General features: G+C 40.7%; 1 protein-coding gene across 1 annotated transcript in view; it reads right to left on the minus strand.

Annotated features, from left to right (window-relative positions):
- Positions 1-20,359, minus strand: part of LOC124722325 (potassium voltage-gated channel protein Shal) — a 980,926-nt gene that overhangs the window by 633,603 nt on the left and 326,964 nt on the right. The window lies entirely within an intron of this gene.

The raw sequence follows: 20,359 nt of genomic DNA on the forward strand, positions 1-20,359 counted from the left end.
CGGCCGGTCGGTACCGTTGGGCCTTCATGGCCTGTTCGGGAGGAGTTTAGTTTTAGTTTTTTTTGTTTTACCACATACCAACCATTGTGCTCCTCCTTCGCTTTCGATGAACAAGTAATCACACTCCTAACTAGAGTTGAACTGTAAAATAGAACACCGCTTTACAGCATTGCTATGACTATCCATTTCAACTACACAGCGCACTGTACCATAACACAATATACCTAGCCAGGTACATTGCAGTGGCTATGTTTGCGCCTTGACTCCGAATATCGCCGTCTAGTCTTTGCAGCACAAACTATTAGATAGACGTCAGCTGCTCTCGGCCTCTCGGCTCGTGGCTTCGGGAGCGCGGCTCTCTCATTGACAATCTATGCTCTAAACGCTGAAACTGCTCTGTCCACAGCCTGTCCCGGTAGACAACTATACCTACAGAGGGACACATATATGGGGCACATTGCAGGAAAAACATTAAGCATGCGCCACAAACTCTCAAATAGTCAACGAGCTCAGTACTAAACTGGAGACAGAACTCACAGGCGTCTTTGCTTAGAAAACCGTGACGGTGTTTGGCGGCTAGCCATATTGGCAAGGAACACTCAGGATTGTTATTATTGCTTGTGCTTGCGACTTTCGACCTAGTCTTTCTTTGAACTACAGACTAAATGTAGGAAGCGTCACGTAGTATTAGGAAACAGTAATTTCATCACTCTTGCTTAATAGAACGATCTGAGAATCTGCCGCGACCTGTGATGGTGCAGTAACGTATTGCGTCAGGGCTTAGCTTCGTGGGCCGGCCGGCGTAGCCGAGCGGTTCTAGGCGCTACAGTCTGGAACCGCGAGACCGCTACGGTCGGAGGTTCGAATCCTGCCTCGGACATGGATTTGTATGATCTCCTTAGGTTAGCTAGGTTTAAGTAGTTCTAAGTTCTAGGGGACTGATGACCTCAGCAGTTAAGTCCCATAGCGCTCAGAGCCATTTGAACCGTTTTTTTAGCTTCGTGGAAGGAAGAAGGAAGATTAGTGTTTAAAATGTCCAGTCAAAACACCTTCAGCCGTCTAAATTTCCAGTTATTTTATTTCAGCAACCAGTTTCAGCGCTACATTACGCCATCTTCAGGTCCCCTGCCAGACGTGTAGCAAGAATCCCACCTCAGTCCGGTCAAAACAGGGACCAGTATTTAGTGATTGGTATAGTAGATTTCCGTTCAGAACGAACAAAGCGCACAAGGCGCAAGAAGTAACAAAGGGAAGGATACACAATTGACTGCACCAGGGGTGCGATTATTCCTACATGTCTGTCAGGGGACCTGATTGTGGAGTAATGTAGAGCTGAAATAAGTTGCTCAAATAAAATAACAACTGGAAATCAGACGGCTGAAAGTGTTTTGATTCGATATTTTATATTGAACAGCCGAGGTTCCGCAATCATCTGTATGAAATTGAACATACAGAGGTTAAACGTCCCGCGACAGCTAGGTCATGACAGACATGCACAAATCTCGGATGAGGGAAGGATGGGGAAGGAAAGCGTTAGTACCCTCTTCAAAGGAAACATCCCGGTGTTTGCATTAACCGATTTAGGGAAATCATAGACCACCTAAATCTGGATGGTCGAACGGGGATTTGAATCGTCCTCCGCAATGCGAGTCCAGTGTGGTAATCACTGCATCACCTCGTTCGGTAGCTTCCTGGAATAGTCTCTCCAGTTTAGTATTGAGCTCACTGTAAATAGCCTGCTCCATCTGCCGGTAGTTGAATCTGCCGTCACCGAGGGTACTGTTTTCAGGAACTACTCCTCGCATCCGCCAACAAGATCGCAGATACACATCTTTCTGCCGTTCGGGACTGCACGCCTTCACTCAGCCAGTTATAGCAGATGACCAGCTGTCACATATGAGCAGTTGCCGGCGTGTTCCATATGCCTAACACTCATCTACAGTTTAAACATTTATAGCCCAGTAGCCGTCAAAGATTGATAATCGGACAGTCAAAGCCGTGTGTCAAAGTGTTTGTCGTTATTGGTGCCTGAACTAGAAACCGTGTTACAGAAATTCAGACTGATCAGCTATTAGATTAGTTTGACAATTTTCACTGAGTTAGGTTAGACCTGTGTTCAGAACCTTTGCTACAGTGCCATCATTTTAATTTCGGTCTTTATCTTGTGGTTATTTTAATAACTGTTTATTAATGATTCCTTATTTGTCGCATTGCTTATCTGTTATAATAGTATTCGGTCTGTTACGAGACTTGTTGCATACGTGCAAGCACGCCACCTAAATACTGCAACTAATTTCCTGTGGTTTGGGGTTCACTTCCTGCTACCTGTTATACTGGACGCCAAAACTGTTTGGCCAATACAACTAGGCGATACCCTGAAATTGGTCTTACCAGCAACTCGTATGCGATCTCCATTATAGATGCTCTGCATTTTTCCCAGAAACCCTTCACTGAATCAAGGCCTTCAAATCAACATCCATAATCTGCGTCTACAATAACCTAGCTACAACACTAGGTCCGAGCCACCATTACGTATTTGATTGAGTCCATATGCAGAACAGTCACTTGTGCTACTACAGCTCTGTTACATTTTAATGCTGTTTTGTTTTTGTTACTGATTCACGCCTGCAAATAAAAAGCGTGTCGCAAGCCTACAAGAGAGCAGAATAGTATCTTAATTGTCGACAGCACCCAAAGAACGATTTGCAGCTATAATTTCACTAAATAATCCTAGTAATTTATTGTTCAGATGTTCATGTAAATACCTAAAAAGTTCAGCCTCTTCTACATTTTATCGCTTTTTGTTATGTTAGAGCGAGAGATTAAACCTTCACGTATGATTGAAATGAGGTTATTTAAGGGTGGAATAACATAAATAAACAAATAATACTTAAATATATCATAGTTTCCGAATTAATCCAAGACCATCAAGAAAACTCTTCATATGTCAAATAAAATATTTTTCATGTCGAAGAGCTGAAATACATGTCTTCAATTAATATCGTTACGCAGTCTGTTGCGTTACTGCATTCAACTTTTCTTAAACATCCAGTGAAATGAAAAAGGTATTGTAGATTTGACCTATGTCACATCACTCGGCTGTAGCTGAGCGCGGAACTACCTTTTTCACTAACGTCGCCCATCTGCCTCTGGCACTGAAACTGATTTCAATAGCCGGTAATGCTATCGATAAATCCAAACAGGCTGAAATATTTGATTACCTGTGGTAATAACTTGACCGGGCGGTGCTAGTAATTGAATGTGCCGGCCCGCTGGTGCCTGCGCAAATGCTAACGTGTTGTTCTGACGGGGCTCGCAGTAATCCCGTTTTGCACAGCAAATTTTGCACCTATATTTTCTTGATGAAAACGAATTTTCTTCCTGATGAACTGTTGACGCTAATTTGAGCCATTGAACATCAATATCGTGTGACTATGAATATTTCTGAAGGACTAAATTTTCTCAGTTTCAAGCGATAATTGACTCTCACGTGAGCATCCACTTTACCACAGCATGAAATTAAATCTGTAAATTTAGTCTTGGAGACTATGATATTTCAAACCACTTTTTTGTCACGTATAAAGTACATGTCCTTCACATTTATCCTACTTACACATTATACCCTTCGATACGCTTGCAGAATATATATAATTTAACATTGCTTGATCTTAAGATACAAACTCGACAAAAACTATGGAACTCTACAAGAAAAAAACTGCATTAACAAACTGTCAGTGTTAGAATTTTTATTAGGGAATTCCGCTTTTGATTAGAATGGGTTATCACGAAGTTTCCTTATTTAATTGTCACTAAAGTTGCTAAAGTATTAATCAAATAACTCTCTGTGAAATTCCTCCTGTAAATAGTGAAGTTGCAGATATTTGCACTGGTGACGGGGAGTCAGAGCACGAAGTTAATGTCCCTGTATCTGGAAACTTGTAAATTGTGTAGCATTAAGACATTAGGAAACTGGATACTGCTGAAACTAACTGCCGCACATGAGCAGCAGTTGCTATGTTTGGTAAGTTGAGTCAACATGTCTGTTTCTCTAATGATTTGCATTTCTATACAAAATGCTGCGTGTTAAAAAATGTTGCCTTGCCTATTCTTCTGTATGCCCCAGAAATTTGATGTAAGTATCGTAGTAACTTCACGAAACCATGCTGCTTCCATTTTAAATGTCTAAGTCCGCTACTTCACATATATTGGAGCGGCCATTTGGAAAAATCCGATATTGAGTTCTCCCGCCAAAAAATAGCGTAGATGGACGAGACTGTAGTCTGAATAATACGAGGAAAGCGTACAATCTTCTGATCTAAATGATGCCAGATACTGCATAAGCAGGACCGTACATACAATCTGGCAATAATATAAACCAAGTATCACCTTCAGCTTAAAGATATACCAAGGTAACAGTATTTATGCGTTTACAATGCAAATAATAACCTCGACTGAACGATCTCTGGTGCCTGTTAAAAGACAAAAATTCTATTCACAACGCGTGCAAAATCCCATGATAGGAGTAGGGTAAATACTGCGCAGTAACCAGAGTTGATGGAAATGAACATAATTGTGTTGTTGTTGTTACCATCATCACTCTAATACCGAGTGTGGAAGACACATAAGCTGACAGTATCTAGCAAGAAGCAGCTGAGTTTCGTAGCGGGCATTACTTCGTCTACAGACAGTTATAGAAATAATGAAAAGTGACTCATTTTACTTGCATTTGCTGCTTTTAGCGGGATTGTTTAATACAACAGCCCCAGCTACTTCCAATTTTGGTTCTAATAACGTGTAACATTCATTACGATGTGTTGCGTGATGGAGAGAAAATGTCCACTGGATCCTCTCCTCCGAATTAGGCAAAAGATACTTAATAATGCTCTAGTTGAATAACTGGATGAAGGTGAACAATTGTTGAAGTTCACTTATGGAATCCTGAAACTGTGCTTGGGCGTAGCCAGTTCAGCAGTGCATCAGATGACTGAACAATCCCATTAATTATAAATTTAGCTGTTGTTTATATATTTTATGTACCTCAGTATAATGATTTGTAGAGTTATGCAATTTTAAAACTATCGTGTTTACTTACAAATAGAAGGCGAAATTCAGACAGACAGAAAAAACATCAATTTATTAACAGGTGGAGAAATTTCTGTTCAGTTCGGGAATGCTATATAACGGACTTTTACGGATTTTTTTTATTTTTGTGAGATTTTCGATAGAGTGATTGTATGGAGTGCATTTTAGCTTTTTAAAATTGCTGGAGCCGTGAACAGTATTTTCGAGGACCATATAATTTATCATTGATTTTCTGTGCAGTTAGAAGCTGATGCAGAGGTGTATACTTCACACGTGGTATGAAAAAAAATTACCTGTGTAAATAAAAGTTACAAGTAACACAACAAGGTAATGACGTAAGAGGTATGAGACATATCGTTCTTTTTCTCTCTTTTTAGTTCATTGAATGAGAGCCTTATGATTAACGGAGTTCAGCGATGCTAATCGAGAGGGCGAAGCCGTTCTAGGAAAACAGAGCGATGAAACTACAGGAAGATTAACTTGTCATCTCGTTCACAAATCTTGGCAGTTGATGAACTTTCAGATGCACACGTAGCGAGAAGCACCAATAGCAGAAACCCTTTGTTAACTGTTCTATAGCGCTACGTGTTTAGATCTTTATCGTATTTCTGATTGTGACGGCCACGGGAAATGTTTAGTTTCCTTCAAACTGTTAAATCACAGCAGTGAATTCAACTTACAATACCATCATGCAGTAAATAAGGCATTATAAATCATACATTATAGTATGAGAAATCCATCGGTGACAAGCTGAAGATGATAATTCTTGTCCTTAAGGACAGTTCGTAGTACGGTTGTTTCTCTTCCATTTTTTAAACTTCAGTTGTTTCTTCTGCGTTGTAGTCTATTTGCAAATATATCCAATATGATAATCTTCCCAACAGTGCTTTTCAGGTTTTATCAGTATTTTCAACGCATTTCCTTATGATTCCCCGAGATTATTTAACCTGAATTGGTAGCCAGCCTTTTTTGTCGATTACTAACGGAGGTGCAACTGTTGTCTTTAATTTACATCGCTGTCTCTGATAGATTGAAACTCGGAACACTGCACATCATGTGATACTAGCGCTTCAGTCACGGCTTGGTGCACCGTCTGGCAGTAAGCACTCAGTTTTCCAGGGTTACGACGATTGGGAGCAAGAGAGAATTCTCACCCCTCTTCAGAGCGACAACGTGACTGGCTATGTTGAGCCCCAGAAATATGTAACTGAGATCAGCAATGCCTAAAAGGGCAGCACATTTAGAATCCCCATACATGCCCGAGATGTGTTTTCAATCAGCTAAGCTAACTTGACGAAGAATAAAAGAAAAGAAAGAAAATACGAGTATAAAATCTGTCGACGAAGAGGTCGTTAGAGATCATAAAGAAGCAGCAATGCCACCACAAGACCGCGAAGGTCAGCTTATCGCGTTACTTCCTTGAAAGCTTGCGACTCTGTTAAGAGACAGTATCTCATTATATCTTTTGAACTTCTTGTTCAAATGGATCAAATGGCTCTGAGCACTATGGGACTTAACATCTATGGTCATCAGTCCCCTAGAACTTAGAACTACTTAAACCTAACTAACCTAAGGACATCACACACATCCATGCCCGAGGCAGGATTCGAACCTGCGACCGTAGAAGTCGCGCGGCTCTGGACTGAGCGCCTAGAACCGCTAGACCACCGCGGCCGGCGAACGTCTTGTCTGATACGGGTTAACCTCTAAGCGAAACCTAGCAGAACTCCTAAGTTCTGGAAAATACTGGTACATTAGAACGAAATTCCTATTGTGTTATTCGGTATTATTATACGTTCAACGGCCTAACGTTGTTTTGGGTGTGCCGATCTGAGTTTGTGTTTAACGTTTGTGTGTACTGTTTATCAAAGGCATTTTGTGTTTCTGTAAGTCTTTTCCGTTTAGAGCTACATACGTCAGTTTTACTCTGGGTCGTCAATTGTGGAAATCAATCCTGTGATCAGAGGGCGGGAGGTGTATTTTTTTATATGACCCGTGTACGTTTGTTGTCAGTCGTCATTTGTGCGTGCGTTTCGAGTACATTCCATTAGTTTGCTGCTTTACTTGTGACATCATTCCAAACAGCTAGTTCTTCTGCTTGCTCGCGATCTTTACACGTTTGACGTATCCTGTTTGTCTCACAGCATGCTGTGCTCGCGGTACAATTCGCCACCACGCATGGGCGACCTCACACCTCACGTGGCGTTGTTTTTCTAATGCCTACCCACCGAAAATGGGCCTGCAAGTTTGTAATTTCATTTCATATCTGGTACTATCTCGATATTCACATTTAGAGAGTCTCCTTCCATCTAATACTCTTAATACGGACTCAGTGTGATATAACAAAATGGTTCAAATGGCTCTGAGCACTATGGGACTTATCATCTCAGCTCATCAGTCCCCTAGAACTTAGAACTACTTAAACCTAACTGACTAAGGTCATCACACATATCCATGCCCGAGGCAGGATTCGAACTTGCGACCGCGACAGTCGCGCGGTTTCGGACTGAAGCGGCTAGAACCGTTCGGTCACAGCGGCCGGCGTGATGTAACACTGTGAACAAACATAGCATTTAAGTGGAATATATCCATCCAAGTTTTTTTCCCTTAAAACATCTGACTTCTCTACTGCATATGACTTTGTCTCTTTTTTTCATTTTGGTATTTAGTGTTACATAAGAGTACGAATACTCAGTTTCAGAATAATATTATGTAAAATTTCACATAATATATAACATGTCCGCATTTCAAAATTCTCAGCTTCACCAAAAATATGGTTATTAATTTTGTTACCTTCTTTTCTGCACTGACTTTCGTTCGGTCTCTTCCTGTTTGATTTACTGTCATTGTTACTAGACTAATGGCACATGCCAGTGCCTCTGCCCTTTGTTGTTTAACACAGCCTCAGTTTCAGCTTTCCCGACTGCTGACGCCGTAGTTTCTTCTTGTACAGTCATTGTACTTAGACGCAGCTCAACTTGTAGATTATTGTACGCTCCAGATGACTGGAGTATTAGTTAACTTAATAAATTTGTCTCTGATCATTGTCAAATCTTTGTAAGCTCCTGAACATTAACACGTTATAGAGAAAGGGAAGCAGCTGAAAATGAAATGCGGTCTCGCTCTCGATGGTTGCACTTCCGCATTCACACGCACATCGCGTATTGTAGTTTAGATTAGTACAACAAGTTTATGTAAATGTTATTGTTCGCCTTCATACGAGTAGGTTAATCGTGGATCGTGGTGTAACTAATGAGGACGCACTGAATGTAATTGGGGATAAAAGGAATTTGTAGGCCCACTTGATTAAAATAAGGGATCGGTTGATAGTACATATCCTGAGACATCAAGCTATCGCTAATTTGGTGATGGCATGAGATGTGGAGGGGAGGTCAGACAATTTTACACGTAGATCAAGACTTCACTACAGTAAGCAGGTTCTAATAGTTACGCAGAGATGGAGAGGCTTGCACACGATAGACTGATGTGGAGAGCGGCATCAAAATAGTCTTCGGACTGAAGACCACAGCAACAACAACAATGCGCTGGATGGGTATGTCTCTACTGTGGTATTCCCGACACACATGCACCGAGGAAGATGACGCAGTGTTTAAGAACCTGAATTCGCATTTAGTAAAGGTTTGGTTAAAATTCCTGTCCGACCGTTCATATTTAAGCTTTTTGTGATTTTTTCCTGATATAGATCTACATCTACATCTACATCTACATCCATACTCAGCAAGCCACCTGACGGTATGTGGCGGAGGGTACCTTGAGTACCTCTATCGATTCTCCCTTCTATTCCAATCTCATATTGTTCGTGGAACGAAGGATTGTCGGTATGCCTCTGTGTGGGCTCTAATCTCTCTGATTTTATCCTCATGGTCTCTTTGCGAGATGTACGTAGGAAGGAGCAATATACTGATTGACTCCTCGGTGAATGTATGTTCTCGAATCTTCAACAAAAGCCCGTACCGAGCTACTGAGCGTCTCTACTGCAAAGTCTTCCACTGGAGTTTATCTATCATCTCCGTAACGCTTTTGCGATTACTAAATGGTCCTGTAACGAAGCGCGCTGCTCTCCGTTGGATCTTCTCTATCTCTTCTATCAACCCTATCAGGTACGGATCCCACACTGCTGAGTAGTATTCAAGCAGTGGGCGAACAAGCGTACTGTAACCTACTTCCTTTTTTTTCGGATTGCGTTTCCTTAGGATTCTTCCAATGAATCTCAGTCTGGCATCTGCTTTACCGACGATCAACTTTACATGATCATTCCATTTTAAATCATTCCTAATGCGTACTCCCAGATAATTTATGGAATCAACTGCTTCCAGTTGCTGACCTGCTATATTACAGCTAAATGATATGGAATCTTTCTTTCTATGTATTCGCAGCATATTACACTTGTCTACATTGAGATTCAATTGCCATTCCCTGCACCATGCGTCAATTCGCTGCAGATCCTCCTGCATTTCAGTACAATTTTCCATTGTTACAACCTCTCGATATACTACAGCAAAATCCGCAAAAAGCCTCAGTGAACTTCCGATGTCATCCACAAGGTCATTTATGTATATTGTGAATAGCAACGGTCCTACGACACTCCCCTGAGGCACACCTGAAATCACTCTTACCTCGGAAGACTTCTCTCCATTGATGATGACATGCTGCGTTCTGTTATCTAGGAACTCTTCAATCCAATCACACAATTAGTCCGATAGTCTAGATGCTCTTAATTTGATCATTAACCGACTGTGGGGAACTGTGTCGAACGCCTTGCGGAAGTCAAGAAACACGGCACCTCAAAATCTCTTCTCCCAGGTCTGACACTGTGCTCTTTCTTTCATGATGGCATTATCGACAGATAACGTTCCCTCTTCTCCGTAACGTCACTATGCCAGTTCTTCGTGTACTATTATCTCGAGTCGACTGGACGATAAATTCTAATATTCCTTCGTTTCACGCACACATAGAGATCCGTGAACTAAGAAGAAGAATTAGGAATTTGACTGTTCCATCCCCTGGGCTACATTTACCGCGCTCACTCCAGTGTCTATAGTTTTAAACATTTTGCTACGAGCAATCGTTTCTGTCTGCAGCGGGTGTACGCAAACAACTGAGATAACTCGATAATTTTATGGGCTCGTAACTGGTATATACATCTGTTGTTATCGCATCGTAATGCCCTTCGTGTTGCCGCCGTGTAAGATTTAATTCGATTAGCTGAACTGTGTCAGAGTCGAACGAGGAAGTCCCACTGACGTTTTGCGACCCACGCTTCCTGTATGCTACCCGATTGTCAAGATTAACAAACGCTAGAAGATGCAGGAAACGCAGCTGGTGTGTGGGAGGGGCGTGTGCCAGGAAGAAGGGAGCGCCAGGTGGGGCGTGGAGCGTGGTGCGGCTGGAGCGCTTTGTTTGTGGGCCACAACGCACGGGGTCACGAGCGAGGCTGGCGGCGACTAAAAATAGCGGACACCACTCGCCTCAGGTTCGCGCCGCTTTTGTTCTATCGGCGCAAATTACTCGCTTCGCCCGTTAACGCCACGCCACCACCATCGCTCCGCCGTCACTGTCTTTCTAACTTCCGTTGTGGCACAACCCTCCTTAATCCACTGCACTGAAAGACATGCTTTTACAATGATGTGAGTTACTTCGGTAATTAAGGTAAGTGGAATCATTGCAAGCGTTCAGGCGTAGCATTCCACAACGCACTTTGAGTCATATGAGGTGCAGTACCTGTTTTTCTTTTGTTGCGTATAGCATCAAGCATACATTACTTAGTTTGAACAGCAATGGTGCTGCTGGTAATACAACAAACATAACGGGCAGATAAACTAAATTTTATTCATTCCTGATTAGGAAAGTATTAGATTACGTCGATAAGACAATTTTATCAATGTCAATAGAATAAATTAAAAAAAACACTTGGTTGAATTACACGGAAAAGAAGAGAAAAAGGTAATATTTATCAACAATTTTATTCTGAGTTAAAGATTGTAAAAGACAGTTAAGTTTTTTTTTAATATTTGCAAGCAACTGGTTGTAGGTGGATATCTATAATTTTCATCAAGGAGACTGCAGCCTCAGAGACCTCATGTGTGCTGGACAGAGTTCCAGCATATTTCCGTAGAGCATGTTCTGTGAGTATGTAGTGAATTTTTGTCGCTGGTGTCAGTAGTCACACTTGACACCTTGAGCGATTCCCCAATTGTGCTTCTTCAAGTCCTGGTATCTTCCATGCTTGGTTCGTATGCGACTTAGGTTTTTTTTTTTATTAACTCTGAGCACTATGGGACTTAACATCTATGGTCATCAGTCCCCTAGAACTTAGAACTACTTAAACCTAACTAACCTAAGGACAGCACACAACACCCAGTCATCACGGGGCAGCACTTAGGGTTGTCCACAATCCCCTGGAATCCAGGAGAGGCTCGTGTATGATCGACAATGAGAGCTTCAGGGCAGGACTGGCTGCGAACCATTCATCCCGTCTTCTTGTTTCTGGCTGGAATTCTTCAGAAGTGAGCCTTTTACCAAGTCTCCGGGAGGATTTCCTAGACTTAAGTCGTTGCCTTTGAGTGGCGCCACAATCCTGGTGTAGTGACAGTTCAGGATTTCTGGAACATTTCTCTCATTCCCTTTTTAGCGAAGCTTGATGTCTCGTCTACGATGATACGATGTTAGACAAAACAGGTAGCCATTCTGTGGGTGAGAATTTTATTGCCCCAGATGCACTTACCGTGCCCACATTCATCTGTGTATCAATCATTTTCTGTATGGGCACTATTCATCCATACTGGGTACCAATATTCACCAACAGAATATACAAGTGAGAGGTCAGTAGGTTTTAGAGCTGTTGCCTTTGCTCTCCAACTTGTTCCAGAGAGTTTGTATAATGCATTATTTCTGGTTTTCATTTCTGAAGCAGTTTCAGTTAGGTATTTTCAGTATGTTAACGACCTATCCAGGGTTACACCAAAATATTTTGAGAATGGGTTATATGACAGGAATTGATTTCTGAATGCAGTTAGCAGTTTATGACCAGCATGCCTGTTACTCAGACGGAAGGTGGTAGAATGTTAATATTACCCGAAGTTAATACTTGAATGAAACCGTTTTACTGAAACACAGATGTATGTCTTGCAATGAGCAGAAAACTGAAAATTACGAACTTTACTAACCATCTGACAACATTCTTCTCTCACTGTCACCATCAGCCATTTTATCCCACATTGGAGATTTCTCAACACAGTAACATCTTCAACTTTACACATTCGAAGTTTCCCTGCCAATTTCCCGATGGCAGTTATCTCTCTTACAGTAAGTTCTCACGTAGGTCATCTCTTTTCACAAGAAATTCTACAAATAATATTGTTGATTTAGCTCGCGTCAGCTCCACTGACATCTAGTTTGGAGCCGCGTGGTAGCCTTATACCACAAAAGTGAAATAGGAAAGCCAAAGCAGACAGGAGAGAAGCACAGGAGAGAGACAGGAAAACAGAAAACGACAGGAAAGGAGCACAGGAGAGAGATGAAGAAGAAGAACCTGATAGACTGAAAGCGGAATCAAACAAGAAAGAAGGCGAAGCACACAGCAAAGAATCAAAGGATGAAAGAAAACAATTTTGGACAAAAATGACAGAGACGGACAGAAAATTTGGTTCCCTGTTGAAACCAATTGCCGGGGGGATGTTAGATATCTCAAAGACTGTGGAAAGCGGCGTGGTCAGGCTGGTACAGGCAGAAACTAGATTAGAAAAGGTACAGAAAACTAACATTTCACATTACAAAGAGTGCAGACGCTAGAAGAAAATAATAAATACATCATTATATCAAAAAATGCAAACACTGGAGGAGAAAACAGTATCAGAGGTGACAGAACCGGTACAATTTGCACAAACGGAAGAGTAGGTCTCACTGAAACCCAATGTAGGCAGGTTAAAGAAAGATACCGAGCGACTCCGAGTCATGGAACCATTAATGTCGTTAGCGAACATCAGAATGAGGGAAAATAACGAGCAGAACATTTTCGAGAGTTCGTAGTCTCGTGGCGTGTCTTCGTCTGTAAGAGCTATTTCGAAATTTATTCGCTGACTGCAAATACTTTGACATCAGCTGAGTTAAGTATAGATGTACCACCTTTTAGTGCCATCTGAAAATTTGTGCCGGGCCTGAACTCAAACCCGGGTTTTACTCTCATCACGAGCGGTTGCCTTAAGCACTTTGGCTATCCACGCACAGTCGCCGGACCAACCCATATGCTACATTGTCGATATTCTTATGCCGTACTGCACTATATTCATCATCTAATTCTCGCCAAAATTATTAATTGAATTCCTGAACAGAGAAAATGAGACTACGATAAATCGAGGCCGTTGTTGTTATCTTCATTTGCCTGTCTAGGCTTCTAACATTTTACTTGCATGTTTAGAACAACAGACATTATTGACTAGTTCGAAATAATTCGAAATTTATTAGGTGAGTGTGAATTCTTTGACATCAGATGTATTAGGTATTGACATACTACCTATTACTTACGTCTGAAAATTTGTGCCGGACCGGGATTCGCGTCCGCATTTCCTGATTATAAAAAGAGATCACCTAAACTGCTTCGACTATCCTTGCACGATCCCCGATTGAGCCAAATCTCAACATGTCATTTTTCTACATTCTTTTGCTATAGGCCATTATATTCATCATCTGATCGTGGGTGTATGACCGTAACAATAGTGGTTTGGAGTCCATGTAATTCCATTCTCCCTTTGCGGGAATCCAATTAATAGTGTTGGAGAGCATTGTGTGATAAGTATAGTGGACTATGGTGTGAGGATGTAGACAATGTGGCATATGGAGGTTTCAGTTGGTCCGAGGTGCGTGCACAGATAGCTGGAATGTGTAATGCGACTGCTCATGTCAAAGAATTCGCAGTCAGTGAATAATTTTCGGATTATTTCGTACAGCTGTGGATCGTCAATAACGTCAGTTCTTTCAGACATGCAAGTAAATGTAACGCTGGTGATAAACACTTTTCCTTGCTGAAAAGCGAAGATTTACATACCGAAACGAGGATAGCCTATCAAAATCCTAGCCCATCTACAGAAAATTACATTTCATTAGAAGCCACATGAATGATGAAGCAGTTACAAAGGTATTGCCAGTGATAAAAACTGCGCAACATTCGAAGAATTTCTGTAAGAAACTAGGAAATTCTATTGGTCTGATGCAGAGCAAAATAGGATGTGCCATAGCATCATAAGATCTCCGAGACTGATAGCAACACGATTTCAATCGCGCGCAACATAATTCGACGAAATTTTAAAATAGAATCAACACCCTGATTAGCCACACAGGAGTGGTGAACTGATTCAGTTATTCATAAACACAATGCCGTCAGAGCATAAGAGATCCTTTATTTGCATTGAGAAGAATTATCTGCAGGCATTCAAATCAATTTTAATTGATCTTTATGAGTATGTGTGAAAAGAGTGTGGGTGTTACATCAGATAGGGACCAACGCGGAAACTCATAGGAATATGTGTGCCCGAATAGAAATGTAGAAGAGAGCAGCAATGGAAGGCAGTTTCAGAATCTGCAAACAAATTGGCATAATCCGAGGCCCAGACTTTATGAGGAGAGAGATCGATGGGCGACTGGTCTGCGAGGGCAGCCAAGAGAACGAGAAAACGGAGCGGTGGAGATAATAGAATAGATAAATCCAGCTCCACACGGCAATCAATATGCGTCACAAAAATGAGCAGTTTTGCACAGCAGGATTGTTTTAATTTTTATTTGTGTTTGGCCTATATGTTTTCTTGTAATTTTTTTGGTGTCACTTTTTCATGTTTAGTATGTTGTGGCCATTAGTGTTTTGTAAATTAGTGTTTCTGTTGGGTGGTTGATAAGGTTAAATTTAATAGTATACGTCCGTAGGGCATTGGAAATAGATTCACATCGTAATGTTTTGGTTGAGTGTGGCCGAGGGCACACAGTATTTAAGTTCACGTTCACATCGGCTAAGAATCCTTAATTTGCATGGACGTAATACGTGTTATACGAATGTTCTAGATGAATATTTGCAGCTACAGTCACCGAGAACCATTAGCAAGGGCCCACAGAATGTGCTTTTGTTGTTCTCTTACAGTGGCGTCAAGGTCTGCGTAAGGTAATCATAGAGTAATATATCATTTCTCAAAGGAAATAATGTTTTAATGGTGCTTACTGTGGTTCATCTTTCCAGTGTCATCTGGTTCGTACGTGGTGTATAATATGTTTGTGATATAGCAGATTTTTTTTTATTGTGGGAAACAATTTGCATCTACCACGTGAGGGTTGACTTAATGTCAATGACATGAGGAGGATTCTTGTTTTTTATGTTCTGCTTGGTTGTGGTACACTCTTCCGATGATTTTGAGAGAATTGGCCCGCTGCCAGCTGGGAATAACGCCCCGGGGTAATTTTCGATGTGATACAATAATTTGTCAGTCGTTATCTTTAGCCAATGGGGCACTGAGAGAGCTTGACGATATTTGTGTTGGAAATTTTATTTTCGTGTATATCACCTCTCTGGATCCTACAGCCGAATTTGTTAGTAAGTGCTGTGCATCTTGGATTACCTCACCAATGCCGAGCTTGTAGTCAAGACAATGTTCAAAATGTTCAAATGTGTGTGAATTCCTAAGGGACCAAACTGCATAGGTCATCGGTCCCTAGACTTACATACTACTTAAACTAAATTAAACGAACTTATGCTAAGTACAACATACTCACCCATGCCCGAGGGAGAACTCGAACCTCCGCTGGGAGTCAAGACAATGCATCCCACTAAATTGATCACGTGGACAAACTTATAAGTGAGTGCACCTGATATGTTTTAAATATAAGAATCTTTGGTGAACGAGTTTTGGTTTCTTTTAATGTAATCTATTAGTTTCTTTGTACTAGATATTTGTCGTGGGGGTCATTTTTCTTACTGTGCCATGGTTTGATCTGTATGTGATTTAACAGTACATGATACATTGTTTCTTTATAGTTGACACGGTTCTACATTCAAATGCAATGTATTAAATAATCATAGAGCAATTAGTATGTTACAGTCTACATGTGGGGCTGTTATGATACGTACAAATACTGTATTTGCTAACTGGAGCATGCGTCTGATAGAGCGACAGCTGTGTCTTTAGGCAAATGTGACAAGCGGTTCTGGCCGCAAGCAGGCAAGGTAGGAGTCTCCTTTTCAATGAAGCTGGCCGAAAGCTGCACGAGCTAATCCTCTAAAGGGTACCGCATGCATGTGCCTTTTGTGGCTCGACATGAATGCCTCCCTAACTACTGCCGGTACTGTCAGTCAGCAAACAGACCCACAGCAGCCCTCGCTCCTTCAGTAAAGGGAATTCTCAATGAGACGAGATAATGTAGATTGACTTTGTCTCAGAAAGACTGTACTTTGTTAATACACAAAAACTCATTTGCACATACGTCATAACTGATCGGTTTTCAGTCTTCTTGACCACCACAAAAAACTGAATAATACTGTACACTGAATTAATTTTATGCGTAAATACCACGCACATGCACTCGTTTCTGCTGAAGAAATTATTGCTCACAGTCATTACAATTTGCATATTAAGGATTCATTAACATATGTGTCTGGCCAAATAAGGAAGTAACAAATTAAATATTTCTGTGATTGTTCTTTTAATTAGTGAATCATTTCTCAAGTATAAGATCAAAGTGGCTTACTTTAGAAGTAGTAATACTGACTGATTGGTACACTCAACCATTTCGTTCTGAGCATCTGACACAACTCAACATCAGCGTTCTATTCTATGGCGTCCCACTGAGGAACACAATTATTTCAATGTCTGATCTTTTTCTAAAAATAACATTCGTTTCTAAGTTAAAATTTCATTTTTAAGAAAATTGCTCACATTTCGTAGCTGCATATTTGTTAAAATATTATATAGAATTTTATTTATATGATCAAGCTAAAAACATGCTCCGAGAAGTACGCCTGCAGTCTTAACCCAAGGTATGAGACAGCTTTGTAATCATTTTATTTGCGTCAAATGGGACTGAGATTCCCCATTTTATATTTAAAGTTTTCTAACACATTATATATGTACTAATTTGCAGTTACAGTCGTTATCATCACATTATGTCGTCATTTTAATCAAACAGGCAATATCACTTTGCAATATTGATTGTTTTTTGACGAAAGACTGCTAAGAGCTTCGTATTTTTGGGTTCCAGAGCTTTTTTGAGTTGTTAATTTGTTAATGCAAAAACCAAGTGTCAAGCGAGTATTACTACTCGTATAACATGAGTTTTATTCTTTTCAAAAAGACGGATGATGCTGTGATGTAACATTATAATCACATATCACTGTGTGACGTTTGATTATTTTTCTGTTTATTTCTTGGCTGTTTTTGAGGAGAGTGCATGGCATGTTTACTCAGGAAGAAGGCTTCACATTATCTTGTTAGCAACGAGTCAGCCTCGGTCTTTGTCCTGTCGTCTGACTTTACCATAGGAGGTCAGGCACACAGGCTCTAGAGAAGGGACTTGTATTCCCGGGGCACTGTAGTTTGCGAAAGTTGGTTACGCAAGTCCGTACTCCGTGCGTTGTTGGCAAATCCAGTTTTCCCCTCTGAAGTCTGCTAAGCCACTGCATGTCTCTAGTGCACGATTGAGGATGAGGAATTCAATTCCCTCTACGCAGATTTGAGTTCGACCCACAGCGGCACTGCTCAGCCATCGTGAGAAAATTCGTAGCCTTACTCTCCAGATTTTTTTATCCAATTAAAAGAGTCTACCCACTACAGTGCCTCTAAGTGAAAGGATCGATAATCAGTATAACGTCTCTAGCCGTCGGTGCCAACCTCTTCCATGTTAAGATGCGATCTGTAAGCCAAGAATGGGAAAATTCTGCAGTATTCTGCTGTACTCACATAAAAAAGCAAGATTTCGGCGATTGCGATGGCAATGACATTGAGTTATCCATTCCACGAGGAGTTTTCTAAAAAGTGGGGAATTAGGTTTCGAAGAATATAATTTCCAACATTTGTGATCCTGCCATGGGTGGAGAGAGACTTCATGGCGCTGAGTGAAGCGCACGCTTGCTGATTCCGATCGGATTGATCTTATAACAGCTGGCAGTCCGCCCCATTAGCTGAACGGTCAGCGCGTTTGAATGCCAGGCACGGGGGCAAGGGTTCGATTTCCGGCTGGGGTCTAATCTGAAAAATGTTTGGAAATTTGTGGTACGGTCTTATGGTACCAAATTGCTGAGGTCATCGGTCCCTAAGCTTACGCACTACTTAATCTAACTTAAACTAACATACGCTAAGGACTACACATACACCCATGCCTGAGGGAGGACTCGAACCTCCGACGGGAGGAGCCGCGCGGACCGTGACAAGACGCCTAAGACCGCGCGGCTACCACGCGTGGGTCTAATTTAAAGAAAGGTTACTCAGACATAACAGAAAGCCGAAATATCTAGGGGTCACGCTTGACAGAACGGTCAGTTACAAACAACATCTATTAAGAAAACCTGCCAAAATCAAACACGATATAGCATCCTCCAAAAACTCTGTGGCACGTCATGGGGATCCTTTGCAGCGATACTCTGTACTTCATCTCTGGGTTTGGTTCACCTTATTGCGGAATATTGCTCCCCTGTTTGGATGAATAGTACTTTACAAAAAACTTGTCGACATACCATGTGTCTTATAACTGGTAGAATCAGACCCATACCTACTCTCTAGCTACCCATACTTACAAGGGAACATTCCCAGATGTAAATCAACAATACTGGTGAAACTTGGCGACTATGTAGAGTGCTCAAAATAATGCAATACGTATTTTTTCGTTGTTTCCCAGTTTCACTTTTAAGGGGTGAAACACAACCAGAAAGCTAATTTGGTATGCTAAGTTTAGAAGGAATATCTTCAAAATCATGATATACACAAAAAAATGTTTCACATGTAAACTGAAATGTAATTAAATGTCTTGAAAACTTTATATTCAAATTTTGCAATAAACGAAATTTTGTAAAATACAGCACCACCATTAATTAGTTTTGGAAAATGGAAACTTTCGTTACAACATAATCTAAAGAAGCTTTCACGTCACGTCCAGCCATCTGTAATAGAACGTGTTTCTGAAATACCATTTTTGTAAAATAAGCTGTATGCAATGGGCTGTCGGAGTATTTCCGACACATCTAAGAGAAATATCTAAACTTTCATTATTATTCTAGCTATTTGCTTCATGTATTTTTGTTTTATGTTTTAAACTGTTATTTTACGTTGCAAATTCATATTTTTTGTTGATTAGTTTACTTTGTACCAAAATAATGTGTTATTTATTATTTTCAGTTAACTAAATTTGTGAAACGGTAAATTAACAACAAAAACATGAATTTAAAGCGTTAAATAACAATTTGAAACATAAAACAGTACATAAAATAAATAATTAGATTAATAATGAAAGTTTAGCTATTTTAATGAGGTATGTTCAAAACATTCCGACAGCTCATTGTGTACAGCTTATTATCCAAAAATGGTGTTTCAGAAACCAGCTTTATTACACGTGGCTAGATGTGACGTGAAAGCGTCTTTAGTCTATGTTGTAACAAAAATTTTCATTTTTCAAAATTAATAGGTAGGTACTTTGCAAAATTTCAAGTTATTGCAAAAGCTGTTTATACAGTTTTCAAGAATGTTAGTCATATTTCAGCGTTTATGTGGAACACAGTTTTTATATATCATTGTTTCGAAGATATTTCTTATAAACGTAATATGCCAAATTATATTTCGGGGTGTATTTTACTCCTTGAAAGTGAAACTGGACCAAAGCGAAAAAATACGTATTGCAGTATTTTGACCCCTCTACATAGTCACCAAGCTCCATCAAATTCGTTTATTTACAAGTTGAAATGTTTCCTTGTTAGTCACATAGCACTTCAGCCTCTGCAGCGGTAAAGTGCATTTGCGCGGGAGTACAAAAACCACTACAGAAAAATCTTCAGCTCCCTGTTCCTGCAGATATTCCAAGTACCAGCAAAGGAAGGCATCGCTGTCGTCACCAAGCCATGGAAACCGCAAGAATGTTGCTTGACGACAGCTTTAATACTGATGACTGGTTGAGACATGTGGCAGATTAATGCTGTAATGCAACAAATTTAGATGCCGTACATATCGACCAAGCCATCTGGCTATGAACTTTCGTGGAACATCTTGTCGGTTCTTAAACGCGTACAAGTGGAAGA

Source organism: Schistocerca piceifrons, chromosome X (assembly GCF_021461385.2).
Source record: "Schistocerca piceifrons isolate TAMUIC-IGC-003096 chromosome X, iqSchPice1.1, whole genome shotgun sequence".
NCBI classification, from domain to species: Eukaryota; Metazoa; Arthropoda; class Insecta; order Orthoptera; family Acrididae; genus Schistocerca; species Schistocerca piceifrons.